We start from the raw sequence: 14,610 nt of genomic DNA, 5'->3' as shown, positions 1-14,610 counted from the left end.
CCTGAGTGCTGGGATTAAAGGTACACACCAGCACTGCCCAGCTACAATAGTGTATTGTTAACACATCTTTATTGAGCTTTATATCATTGAAAAACTGGATCTAGATTATTAAAATCATTTTAAGAATGATATTGTCTGTTTTTATACTTTTTGGTTCAATGAAGAGCCTAACTTTGCAATCCCAGAATGCCCTGTGTTTGAACAGTTCCTTAGATCTGATCAGGCAGAAAAAATGAGCCAAAGACTAAAGACCCACCGGAAAGAGTTCGATTGGAAATGAGAAGAAAACATCACTTAGAGCCAGATCCTTTATATTTTAAAATAGTAGAGTAGCAGAGCCAGGTGTGGTGGTACACAGCTGTAATCCAGAGACAGCAGAGTCACTAATACAGAGCAAAATCGCGTTTCAGTCAATCAACAGTAGAATAGAAATCCCACAGCTGGACTGTGCAGTGGTGGCTCCCGCCTTTAATACCAGCACTCGGGAGGCAGAGGCAGGCGGATCTCTGTGAGTCTGAGGCCAGCCTGGTCTACAAGAGCTAGTTCCAGGACAGGCTCCAAAGCTACACAGAGAAACCCTGTTTTGAAAAGTCAAAAAAAAAAAAATCCCCTAGCTGATGAATAGTCATTTATGCTTCAGAGCCTTTCTGAACCTCAAATGTTTTCACCCATCTTCACCTGTGAAGTAAGAAGCAAACAGTCCTCTTGAACCAGAATGATGTGCTGTGTGACTTGACGCTCCTTGATTACACCAGTCACTGGGCAAGGAGACCTGAGTCAGGCTGTGGCAACCTGAATCTGTCACTACTCATTCTAGTTCGCTTGCTGCACACAATCACACTAAAAAATAAAATGAGACATATCACAAAAGAGTATACGTTGTCAACTCTCTGGGTAGAATTTTTGTGCCTATTAAAGTAGTGCCTAACACATTGTTGTAACTGTGACATCCATGACTACTAATGTAGTTATGGTGTTGAATTATGCCTTCTACGTGTGAGTTCCACACTTTGAAATTTGCGTTCTATATATTTAATTTTAAGAATACATTCCATGGAAGAATAGATGTTTGCTATCCTAATTTCTTGTTGTTTTTTTCCCAGAATGACGAGAAAAGTAAAATATGGTATAAACTTGATGTATATTATTAATGCGATGTGATTTAAAATAGTGAAGATTGTCACGGAAACCTTCAAAAGTGTGAACTAAAATAAACCTTTCAACAAGTTAATCCCTCAAATGTTTTATTAGAGACAGAAACTGGAAACACAGCCCGGTCACATGCACGTCACCTCCTTTGACTGCACATGTTAGGTAGGCCATTTGGTTCTCTTTCCATGTTACAACCAGGGTGATTCAGAGAAACAGAATCAATATGATGCTCATTTGTTATGTTGTGTTTGTTACATAGCCAATGAGCCTCTCTTCTCCCATGGAGGCTGTGAGGTTGGAAGTCTTCAGGCTGCAGACTCAGAAGACCTGATGCTGCAGCTGGACTGCAGAGCCATCTACCTAGAAACAATCAAACAAGCCAGTGTTGTCAATGAAGTCCAAAGGCAGTCTTCAGGTGACTTCTGCTTTGCTCAGAGTGGACCAGCCTTTTCATTCTATTCCCACCCACATTATGAAAGCTGATCTGTTTACTTAAAGTCCACTAATTTAAATGTTAACCTCCCCTGCTGGGCATGGGGACACAGGCTTTTAATCCCAGCACTCAGCAGGAAGAGGCAGGCAGATCTATTTGAGTTTGAGGCCAGCCTGGTCTACACAGTGAGTTTCAGGATAGGCAGAGCTATGTAGAGATCCTGTCTTAAAAAAAAAGAAAGAAAAAAAACCCTAATCTCCAAATACACTTGCACAGAAACATCTAGAATGATAACGATCATAGATATCATGGCTCAACAAAGTTGCCGCATTAAACTGGCCACCCCAAAACTCAGAAAAGCAAAGTGTTCTTATTGACTTGTGAAATCTAGAACAATAGAACTCATAAAAGCAGAGATGAGAATGTTGGTTACCAGAGGTTAGGAATGGTAGGAAATGAACAAGTTATTGACTAAAAGATATAATCACTCAATTAGATAAGACGAATGAACAATAAGTAGTTACTGAACAACAAGTACAATGATGGATATGTGTATTAGGTTGATCAATAATTCCACATTGTATACATATGTCATTGCATCCCTTTGTACCCCATATATGTATATAGTTTACTAATGAAGGGACCACTATCCGCTCAAGACACCCTCAACACAAAGGTTTATTCACCCTAGAGGAACCAAAGGCAGGAGATGAGCGACAAAGACAGACGATAGAGGAGGGAGAAAGGGTGAGGAACAAGGGATGTTTGTCCTGGGGGAGGGAGAGTGGAGCGGGACAAAGAACTCCCTCTGCAGAGAGCAGCCGGTAGCTGCACACAGGCAAAGGGCAGTTTGTAAAGCTAAAGTTGAGCTGAGTTAGGATGAGGGTTTTTTTTTTGGGGGGGGGGGGATTTTGTTTTTTATTGTTTTGTTTTTTCGAGACAGGGTTTCTCTGTGTAGCTTTGGAGCCTGTCCTGGAACTCACTTTGTAGACCAGGCTGGCCTCGAACTCACAGAGATTCATTCATTTGTCTCTGCCTCCTGAGTGCTGGGTTTAACGTTGTGTGCCACCATTGCCTTGCTAAAAAGAGGTATTTAATTTTGATTGGGCATGTTAATTAGGGCAGCCAAAAGGGGGGTTCTGATAGCTGGACCTTGGTAGTTAGCACCAGAAAGAGGAAGTAGCCAAATGAGGGAACAGACCTTCTTCATGACTAGGAATATAAGGTAATGGTTTTTAGCAAGGCAGAGGGAATGGGGGAGAAGGGCAAGGCCTGTCAGAGTTGTGTTTGCAATGCTTGGGCTGGCTAGAATCCTTTCAACTAATATTCAGTTCTTAAACGCTAGCCACCACAAGATACCATCCATGCCTTATCACTCTGTGAAGCTGCAAAACAGTCACACCTGGCTGCCCTCTGAACTTGCCATACATGACTGGAACCATATGTCACTGAGTGTTGTCACACGCTCTCTATTAATAGTGCCTCACAGTTGTTATTCCTATTGGGAAGACTCTGTAATGACCTCCCCTATCACCAGCGGTGGCCAGAGAGGAGCGCTACAATGACCTTGGAGTGGAGAGAAATACAAATGCCCTTTTGGCTAGCACACTCTTCACTGCCTTCTCTGCAGTACACGGGTATTAGGGAGCCTCTCACTTCACATCGAATATCCATCCAGCATGCTCAATTTTCTGGGCCTGTTCAGCCTTCTTTCTACTGTCATGGCAGTTCAGCATTCCAGCTGTGGTTAAAGTGGATGGCATCCTCTGCCTGTCATCCTGGGGAAAGGCTGGCACTATCTCCTGAGATTCTTGCCAGAGCATTAAAGCTAATATTCCTGAAAATGCTTCCAAATCAATATAAAATCTCCCATGCTTACCTTTCTCCTGGCCTTCTGGGAAAAAAAAAAAGTGGCAGAGCCAGGAATGCCCCTCGCAGATGTAGGGTAGAGGGAAAAAAGATAAATGGATTTGCAAGAAAGAACAGGTCAGAACTATTAGAGGTGGCCCAGAATGTTTTTGATGGCAGAGACAACGAAGAATTTCTGATAAAGAAGATGGGGCATGTCACACGGCTGCACTACAAGCCCCAGCCACTCTCAACTGCCCGTGTACACCATGATAAAAAGAGCAGACCTTTACAAAATGACCAATGTGCCTCTGGCAAAGAAATGGGTCATTGGAAAAATGAATGTCCACATCAGAAACAGATGGGTCCTCCCCAAACCCAAGCCAATCCTAGCCATGGAGGGTTTAGTGACACCAAGGCTCTTCGAACCAGGCCCTTAGGAGCCTATGGTAACCTTCACCATAGGGGGTCAACCTGTAAGATTTCTGGTGGACACATGAGGTTACTCATTTGGTATTACAGGAGCCCCTGGGACCCTTTACCAACCAAACAATGGAAGCACAGGTAGGGAGCCACACAGCGGGTGGGAGACAGAGATGGATATGCACACACCATGCAGAGTGAGGTTGGATATTTATTTAGTGGAATATGGAAGGGAAGGGGAGAGGGAGGAGAAGGGGGATGAGGCAAGAGAGGTAGAGAGGGGGGGAGGGAGAGAGAGGGAGAGAACACGGGGTGGGGGGGGAGAAGGAGGGAGAAGGGAGAGAGGCAGAAGCTGCCTCTTTGGGAGAGAGACAGAAAGGAAGGATTCACAGGCTGGAAGCAGAAGGAAGATCCACTTGCCTTGGCAGACAGGGGAGGGAGTGAGCGGAGCTTGTCTCTTAAGGGGACAGGACAGACCATTACATTATCTCTTTTCGGAATATTTGGTACCATTTGACATTTTTCTAGTATTTCAGCATTTGAAGATTGTTTTCTGCTATATAAGTAGTATTATTTAATCTGTCCTTGTTTAGAAATACAACTGAAGAGTAAGCTTTGGCCTTGGTTGACAGTAGTTCATGAAGAACCTTGAAAGAGCTGCTGACTATTCAACAGTTTCTTGAGAAGAGAGCTACAAAGTCATCAGCTCCATGTTAGCCTATGCTGTCCCTGGCTCTGCACATCTTATAGCAAAGGTCAGGTGAAATGCCAGACTTGTAATGCCCATAGCTTTATGTTCCTCTCCAAAGGAGAGGAGGTAACCCTCAGCACACTCCTCATCAGAGAGCTGGGAACTGCTGGACACTTGCTTCAGCATGGGGTTTGTTATGCCCAGTTCGTGGGGACCCAAAAGACCACCAGGGAGATCGACTCACCGAAATGCAAAAGCAAGGTTTATTGTGTGCAGGGACCTTGTCAGTGCAGCAGCCAGAGGAGATACCCTGCCCTTCTAGAGGGCATTATTTAAGGGCAAAAGCCAGAAAAGTTACCTTAGCAGGGTGTGGGGTGACAGGGTCAATGCTGACTGGCTCGTGTCTAGGGACTTTTCAGGAATTTTATTTTTGAACCTCACCTGTTGCTTGTCGGCTGACCTTCCGGTGGGGACAATCTGCGGTTATCTGTACTCTCCAGGTGGCTACCCCGTTATTTCCGCCCCTAGCCGTTTCTAACGACTGGACGGTTTTATGGAAAATAGCTTACACAAGATGGAGGGAGAGATGGAGGAACTTTGGTTCTTCAGGTTCAGGTCCCAAAGATGTATGGAGTTCGGGTTGGGAGGTGCAGACATGATCTGAGGGTGAGCCAGGATGGCTGCCAGCAGTGTTTAATTGAAAAAAAAAAAAAAAGCTACACCTTTTATTGCACGTAAGATTAAATGGAGAAAAGGGGCATGTGAGCTGGGGTGTGGCTTGAAATCAGGGATTGAGGAAGCCAGCCTTGATTTTGACAATAGGCACCAGCCATACGTTTGTTAGTCCCAGATCGCGGGGTCCCCCAAACCCAGCACAGAGTCTGCAGTCGCATGCAAAAGCAAAGAGTCTATATTCAAGCTCGAGCTTGGGCCTTCCATCCATCTGACGTAGCAATGACGTCGGAGAGCTATGAGTCCAATTGGGGTGGGGTTTCTATCATAGCAGAGGTTGGGGTGAGGGGATTTCTGGGGTGAGGGGATTTCTAAGGTCCAGGACCTCTGATTGGCTGACATTTGTCTAGGGGTGTCTTGGTGAAAGGGACGGGTGATGCTGGGCTAAGGGACATCACGTGATTCTATCTATAATGGTTGGAATGTTAGATATTTCCCCTCGTTTGGTCTGTTCCTAGGTGGTGCCTGGGTGGTCTCTAGGAAGCCTGTGGGTCTGGGCCCTGCATGCTAATGAAAGGGACCTAAGTTCCTCTTGCTAGAAATAAGGATAATGACTGCTTTAACAAGCAGGAACTTTCCTCAAGCTCCCAAGGGAATGGAAACCCTATACAAATGCCTGACCTCAGGAAAAGGACTTTTTTTGGGGGAATGAACACTATACTACAATTTCTTAGTTTTACTATATGGGCCTGTTCCCCTCTTAATGTTCCCAAAAGGGAAGGTCCTGATGTCTTACTCTTTCCCCATTATACTGTACCATTCTGATTTCTCTACACTTATTAACTGAACTCTTGCCCTTAATGGCCTCAGGCTTGGGATCTGAACTGTAGACATTTATTTCATCCTTGTGATAAGGTGTGTCTATAGTATATCCCTAACGTTCCTGCTCTTGGTGTAATTAGACAGGCACAATGCAATTTCTGGTTCCACAGATTTTTTTCCAAAGAATTATTTTGTTTAGAGATGCTACTATTGTATATATATATGTTTTTAAATATTTATTTATTTTGTATACAATATTCTGTCTGTGTGTATGACCACAGGCCAGAAGAGGGCACCAGACTCCATTACAGATGGTTGTGAGCCACCATGTGGTTGACTGGGAATTGAACTCAAGACCTTCGGAAAAGCAGGAAAATGCTCTTAACCTTTGAGCTATCTCTCCAGCCCCCATTGTATATATTTTTGTCCTTTACCAAAGCCCACCCGAATTTCACAAAGGAAATGATTCTTTTGAGAATTATTCAAAATGAAAGTAAAAAGGTGCTGGAGAAATGTGATCTGTGTCATAATTTAAAGTCTGTGGGAAGGAGTCCACGCCCTACAACAGGGCTCACATGGGAGGTTTATTGGAAGAGGAGAGAGAAGGGGCAGAGAAGGGAGTAGGGAAGGGGGTGGGAGGGGAGGCAGAGACTTGTCTCTGGGGACAAGAGCAGTGGAAGAGAAAGAGAGAGGGAGGGAGAGAAAGAGACGGAGGTGGGCAAGGCCCACCTTTTAAAGAGATTATAGGGAATGTGCGGGGCGGGGGAGGGGAGGTTCTTAGGGGCTGCAGCTGAGGACATCGGTCAGGACCCCAAGGGCGGGCCAGTACAGATCCCTGAATACTAACAGCCTGCAATGTTGAAGTGCTGGAACTTTGTCAAGCAGCCATGGTTGCCACGCGGTCCACACAATCTCTCTTCCAATATTAGCTTCATTTCTCCACCTTCTAGGGCCGGTAACTGCAAATTCTTGCAATGTATTAGATGAAGTCTGGGCACCTCCAAGTCGCTGCTGTGTCAGCATCTCCATACAGCACCAGGCTTGGAGTTGCTCCTGGGACTTCTTCCCTTTCCACTGCCACTTCCAGGTCACATTATCTGCTCCCTTCTGTGGAACCAAAACAAAACCATTTTGTTGTGGGACTGAGTTTTCTTATGTAGCCCCAGTTGCCCTCAACCCCAGAATCCTTCTGCCTCAGCTTTCAGGTGGTAAGGTTATAGGCATGTGCTACCACACCCAGCTCAACGATCATCATTGTCCAAAAAAAAAAAAAAAAAAAAAAAACCACCCAAGAAAAACAAAACACTCATTTTTTAAGTTTCACTTTGAGTTTTGTGTTAATGGAATAACTGTCCATTAACTCCTGTTTCCAGTCATGTACAGACCCTTCCAGGTCATGTGCCTTTATTCCTTCCTTAATGGAATTAGGTGCTGATGTCATTATCATTGTCTCCAAGTCATAATTCTTAATGACTGATTTCACTATCTGTGTAGTGGGTCATTAATGTGCTAATATTTCAATAAAGATTTATTCCTGAGGTGTGTGTGTGTCTGTGATTGGTTGTAGAACATATGTGCCATGGTATGTCAGAGGACAACCAACCTTGAGAGTCCATCCTCTCCTTCCACCTTGCTTGAGGCATGGTCTTTCTTGTTTTGCTTATTGTGCTTCATACTTCAGGGTAGCTGGCCCTTGAACTCCAAGGTATTTGCTTATCTGCTTCCCATTTGGTGGTAGGAGAACTAGTATTATGTATTATCATGTCCAACTTCTACACGGGCATTAAGTTTTTTTCCAAAATGACAAACCTCTCTGCCAATGCAATAATCCAAATCAGACCAAATCAAACTGAATTAGAAGAAACCAAGGTGTAATGGATGCCAGCACTCCTGGGTAGCACCAGGAAAACATGGAGAGGTTCTCTGGGGGGCAGTTTAAATAGCCTATGGGAGTGGTCTTGACCCTCCCTGGAGGGGGGGGGGGGTCACTGTTTGGCCGGCTTTCTTGGACTGAGGCAACTCCCAGGGGAGGGGTTTGAAATGGAGAGGAGCTGAGGTGACACTTCTGACCAAACATTCCAGACTCCTTGTATACATGGATGCCAGGGGGCTGGGGTGAAGCCCCCAACCAAACAGTGGGTTCCAGAGAGCCAAACTTAGGCAACCAGGCTTGGGGGATAAAAGCTTTTAGCCAATGAGTTTCTTCCCAGTCTAGTAAAGTAGTCAGTCACAGGGATCTAAACTCAGGTCACCAGGTTTGTGGGACAAAAGCTTTTAGCCACTGAGATATCACCCCAGCCCAGTAAAGTGTTTTTTTTTTTAAAGAAATATTTATTTATTATGTATACAATATTCTGTCTGTGTATATGCCTGCAGGCCAGAGGAGGGCACCAGACCCCATTACAGATGGTTGTGAGCCACCATGTGGTTGCTGGGAATTGAACTCAAGACCTTTGGAAGAGCAGGCAATGCTCTTAACCTCTGAGCCATCTCTCCAGCCCAAGTATTTTGTTTTAAGGCAGTGTTTGAGACAGAGAGTTGGGATATAAGTGGCTAATTTGGGAAATAACTCAGTTGGCAGGAACAAATGAGGATTTATTAATACCCTCAGAGGTGTGATACCAAGGTCACTACCATGAACAAAAGGAATCAAATCCAGTGAGTCCTCTGGTAATCACTCTGAGAAGTCCATAACTATACCCCCCCCCCACACACACACCCATAGATACTATAAGAACTATATTCCAAAAAACTATGAATTAGGGTACTACCCACTGGCTGCTGCTGCTGCTGCTGCTGCTGCTGCTGCTGCTGCTGCTGCTTCTTCTTCTTCTTCTTCTTCTTCTTCTTCTTCTTCTTCTTCTTCTTCTTCTTCTTCTTCTTCTTCTTCTTCTTTTTTGAGACAGGGTTTCGTTGAAGTTTTGGAGCCTGTCCTGGAACTAGCTCTTGTAGAGCAGGCTGGCCTTGAACTTACAGAGATCCACCTGCCTCTGCCTCCTGAGTGCTGGGATAAAAGGCATGTACCACCACCGCCCTGCCCCACTGGCTTCTTACCCTACTGTTAAGAGTTAGTTCTGGAAACATTTGCTTCTTCAGGCTCTGCTGAACTTGCCTGTGACTTTTTTGTGATCCTGGACCTTTGGAGAAGACCCTGAAGTCAAAGCAGAAAGAACTGTCCTTGTCAAGTGAACCATAGTACATGTCCTTAGTCCCTTTACTGTCCCACCACTGAACACAGTAATGTGTTATCTTTTCTCCTTTCTGCTTAAATTTCACAACATCCTATCAACTGATGACCTTCAGTTTCAAGTAGGGAAGGAAAGCAATCAATAGAATTGCTCTTCCAGAAGTTCTGAGTTCAATTCCCAGGAAGCACATAGTGGCTCGTAGCCATCTGTAATGAGATCTGTGCCCTCTTCTGGCCTGCAGGCATACATGCATACAGAAAACTGCATACATAATAAGTAAATGAATAGCTGGCCCATGGTGGCACATGCCTTTAATCCCAGCACTCAGGAGGCGGAAGCAGGAGGATCTCTGTGAGTTCGAGACCAGCCTGGTCTACAAGAGCTAGGGTCTCCAAAGCTACAGAGAAGCCCTGGCTCAAAAAATCCAATAAATAAGTAAATAAACAAACCTTTAAAAATATTTATATTATATATTAAAGAGGAAATATATATCTATTTTGATGAAGGAAAGAGATCCAAATGCATGACCATGACCAGTGGCATACGTATGGTCCCAGCACTGGAAAGACTGAGGCAGGTAAGAGTAAACCCTAGTCCTCCTTGGGTTTGAGCCAAGTCAAGCAGCCAGGCCTGCCCTACAGAGACCATCAGGTGAGGAGAAGCACAATGGAGCCACCCCCACCTCCGCAGCAGCAGTAGCACCCTAGCAAGGAGGCTGAAGAACTCATGGAAAATGGCTGTGAATTATGCAGGGTTGGATCGGTAGTGTCTTTCAGGCCTCTCTACCCAGCTAAGTTACTTTCCTCACCACACTGACAGAACACCCTGACACAAGCTCTCAAGGAGAGGCTCACAGTTCATGGGCACAACCCATCCTAGCCAGTGAGTGGCTTCGAGAACATGGCCACTCCTCGGCAGATTGAGGGAAAGTTCAGCCAGAGGTGTGTGGGAGGGTCGAGACTGACCCGGGCCGTGAGAGAAGAGGGGCAGGGAGAGTGCGAGAGGAAGAGAGAAGGAAGAGGAGGCCAATGGGACACAGAGAGTGTTTGGGAACCAAGAGACCAAAAGAGAGTGCTTACCCAAAAGGGCTGAGTCACAAGGATCTGAAGCTGAGGGAAGGGAAACCCAGCCCCTGGGCTGGGCTGGAGAGGATTACGGTAGAGGGCGGGGTGAGAAGCGCTGGGAGGAGCCACAGATACTGAATGAGGCTGGTCCCAGGTTTCTATGATAGTCCCATTAGATCTACCCTGGAAACGGAGAACAATGAATCCTACTTTCCAGCTTCCTTTCTCTTTCCCAGTTAGATCAGATCTTCTCATGGCAATTAATTAACCCAATGTAGAGAACTCCTCACAGACAGGCCCAGAGGTTGTTTTCATGGTGATTATAAATCCTGTCAAGTAGGCAATCAAGATTAACTACTATACTAACCTTGTGTCTGTCTGTGACTGAGTCTTAGCCCAGACTGGCCTTGAACTCACTACTAGTTGAGGATGATCTTGAATTTCTGTTACTTCTGTCCCTGCCTAAGTGCTAGGATTGCAGGTAGGCAGCACCTCTTCCTTGTTTATGTGCATGTTGAGCAAGGACTCTACCAACTAAGTTATGCTCTTTTGACAAGACAACTAATACAAACAGGATAGTTTGCAGGCCATATCGGATATTGCATCCAGTCAGAAAGGTTTGGAGGCAAATATCCATGGCTAAGGGTGAACTACCTCCCTAGGAGTTGTTGGTCAGGGAGGTCCCTGGAATATCCCTACCCCAACCTAAGCCTTACCATTGACTGTAAGTTCTTATTTCTGAAGACACTCCATGCTTTAGCTGAAAGGATGTAAAGGAAATCGGCTTGACACTGAACACAAAACTCCCTCCTCGCTTTCATACCTGAATGGAATATGTAGGATGCTGGGGAAAGACCGTCTTGCTTGGTTTGGATCTTTTGTTTTGTTTTGTTTTCGTTTTTCAAGACAGGGTTTTTGTTTTTGTTTTGTGTAGCCTTGACTGTCCTAGAACTTACTTTGTAGACCAGGCTGACCTCAAACGCAGAGATCTGCCTTCCTCTGCCTCAAATGCTGGGATTAAAGGTATGTGATACCATTGCTTGGCACTTGGTGTGGATTTTCATGCTACCCTAAGAGATGATGTGTGCTCCTTGGTGTGTAGTGGCATGACTGTTACGAGTGTAAACAATTATTTTCCAATTGGATTTAAAGTCTGCTCCACAAGAGAAAACTCAATGTAGTGCTGTAAGCCAGGACAAAAAGCCAGTAGTTGGGAAAGTCTTAGGCCCCAGTGGGGAAGCAATTGCAATTGTGTTGTTAAATGGGTATTATGTGCCTATTAAATTGCCTTCTAAACATCTGTGATTATACACATAATTACTGCTGCTGTCACTTTGGTTTGTCTTGGAGGGATTTTTTTTTTCTTGTAGTGTACTGCAGAGACTCATTAACCAGCTAGTTAGCCTCCTGAGAATAATGTTGCTGTGGGCTCAGGGAACATCATATAAGAGGATGGAAAGAATGTAAGCCAGAGGAAGGGATGGCACATTGTGTAGCTACTTCCTCCTTATTGAAACACTTCTTCCTAAAGAGAGGAAGGAGGCTAATGAGACCCAGGAAGCAAAATTTAGAGAGCTCAAAGGTTATATACACTCGACGGTCAGAAACCCCTGCTCTTTATGGTCCAGAATGATCTACGACAGCCATACTTTCCATTTTGTATGAGTGAGTTTATTAAATACACAGCAAGCAGAAGTAAATAGAAAGAAGTAGACAGCAAACCATCCAGCAGAGACAACTGGAGTAATCCACCTGAGAAAGCACACAAAAGGTAACCTGTCAAATCCAGGCTTACAGACATGCAGCAGGTATCAACTGTGCTAGCCCCACTGGAGCTGTCACCTGGAGTTCACAAGTGACCGTCCTGGGCAGAGCAGGGTGTCTAAAGTAAAGGCTTCCAAGTAAAAGAGCAAAGAGCAGTGGATAAAAAACATCATAAAGTTCAGTGCTGATAAATATCCAGTAGAAAGTCCTGAGGGGGTTGAGGCAGTCAGTTTCTGACCGGACTTTGTCTCCATGGATGAGCTGCCTGAGGCTGAGCTTCCAGCTTCCTGTTCTCAAGTGTCTTAGTTAGGGTTTTTATTGTTGTGAAGAGATGCCATGACCATGCCAACTCACTGAACTGGGGTTGGCTCACAGGTTCGGAGGTTTAGTCCATTATCATCATTGTGGGAAGCTTGGTGGTGCACCAGCAGATGTGGTGCTGGAGAGGGAGTCGAGGGTTCTATATCTGGATCGTCAGGCAGCAGGAGGGAGTATGCCACTGGATAAAGCCCACCCAAGTCACAGGCTTCATCCAACAAGGCCACACCTACTCCAACAAGGCCAAGCTTCCTAATAGTGCCCCTCCCTGGTAATCAAGCATTCAAATCCAGGAGTCTATCAGGATCATTCTTATCTAAAACACCACACTACTGCAGGCATTTTTTTCCCCAAGACAGGGTTTCTCTGTAGCTTTGGAGACTTTGAACTAGCTCTTTTTTTTTGTTTGTTTGTTTTTGTTTTTTGAGACAGGGTTTCTCTGTGGCTTTGGAGCCTGTCCTGGAACTAGCTCTTGTAGACCAGGCTGGCCTCGAACTCACAGAGATCCGCCTGCCTCTGCTTCCTGAGTGCTGAGGTTAAAGATGTGTACCACCACTGCCCGGCCACTGCAGGCATTTTTATGTTGTGGGACAAACACTGAAAACCTTGCTTGGAAATAGTTTCCCTTCTATATGCTCTCAAAGACAATCTCTCAATCCTCTTAGAAGCTTGCTGTTTTCCTTCCCCCTTGTTGTAGTGAGGGGGTCCTTCTTAGAGGAAATAAGGCCTCCACAATCTCTGTTCCTAACAAGCTTAACCATCACACAATTTACCGGTATAATGAACATTATATCCATGAACCTCCACGATTTATCAGGCCCCTCCCCAAGGCTATAGATACAGTGACGGCAGTAACTATTGCTGAAGGAAAACCTCCAGCCAGCTGCCCAGGGAGATTTGAGGGCACATCATTTGTGAGTCCTCCCCCATTCTGGGGTGGGCTTTTTATTTTTATTTTAAAGATTTATTTATTTATACAGTAGCCTGCCTATAGGCCAGAAGAGGGCACCAGATCTCATTATAGGTGGTTGTGAGCCACCATGTGGTTGCTGGGAATTGAACTCATGACCTCTGGAAGAGCAATCAGTGCTCTTAACCTCTGAGCCATCTCTCCAGCCCCTGGGGTGGGCTTTTTAGTGATGGCATGAGTTACTCCTACTCCTGTAGGTGACCCCAATAAACACACTGGCTCACTCAGCTGCACTGGGGTGGACTCCTCTTTGGTCTCTCCTCAGCACTCTAGTGGGGAAATGGATGTTTGTTCAGGTTCCCTGAAGAGGAGTCACACAACAGTTACTCCTCACTACTCTAGAAGACGCGGTGCCTCGTATACCGGGACGCCAAGTGCCATCCTTTCTTCCCAAAGAACTTAATTCTGGGAATTTTCCCACTTTCATTTTTAAAAGGATTTATTTTTAATTATGTGCATGTGTACCTCTGTGTGTGTATATGCTTGTGAGTGCCGGAGTCTTTAAAGGTCAGAAGTATTAGATTCCCACAGAACTGGAGTTACAGTGTGAGCCACACAACATGTATGCTGGGAACAGAATTTAAGAGGGCCTCCCTAAGAGCCAGATGTGTTCTTCACCCCTGAATCACCTCTCTGGTCCATCTCTATTTCTTTATCTTCTTTCTTTTCATTTTTAAAATTAACTTCTCTAATGATTCTTTGGGAGATTCACATCGTGCACCCCAATTACGCTCACCTCTTGGTCCCCCCATATTCTCCCTTACCCCTGCAAAAACAAAGCAAGAAAACAAGGGGAAAAAGAAAAACCAACAACCAACCAACCAACCAACCAAAAAAAACCCCATGAACTACTACCCCCAAGTCCCCAAACCAAAAATCCTCTTTGCTTCTTCTTCCCCACCTCTCCAACACCTCTTCACTTGTTCTGGTGGCACTGGGGGCCTTTTGTCCAACAGCTTTCCTTGCAAATATTCAATGAGTCGTTGTTCTTACTCAAGCCTCTGGCTTTTGGTACACCCTCATCACCAGAACTCTTCTGGGATGCCCATGGCTATCCCGTCTTGGAGAGCCTGCTGTGCTGTCCTACAGGAGCAGTTCTTTCAGGGGTCCCAGCAGGTCCTTGGTGGGCGCTGAGCTGGTCAGTCCAGGCCAGGTGAGGGGGCGGGATCAGCTCCCCAAGCTTAAGCCCTTAGAACTGGTTGACACTTGCCTGTGGTGCAGGGGCCAGCTCTCCTGTTCCAGTGTCCAGCAAGAGGTAAGGCCAG

The sequence above is a fragment of the Arvicola amphibius genome, chromosome 3, assembly GCF_903992535.2.
Source record: "Arvicola amphibius chromosome 3, mArvAmp1.2, whole genome shotgun sequence".
NCBI lineage: Eukaryota > Metazoa > Chordata > Mammalia > Rodentia > Cricetidae > Arvicola > Arvicola amphibius.
Note: the sequence above shows the minus strand (reverse complement) of the source record.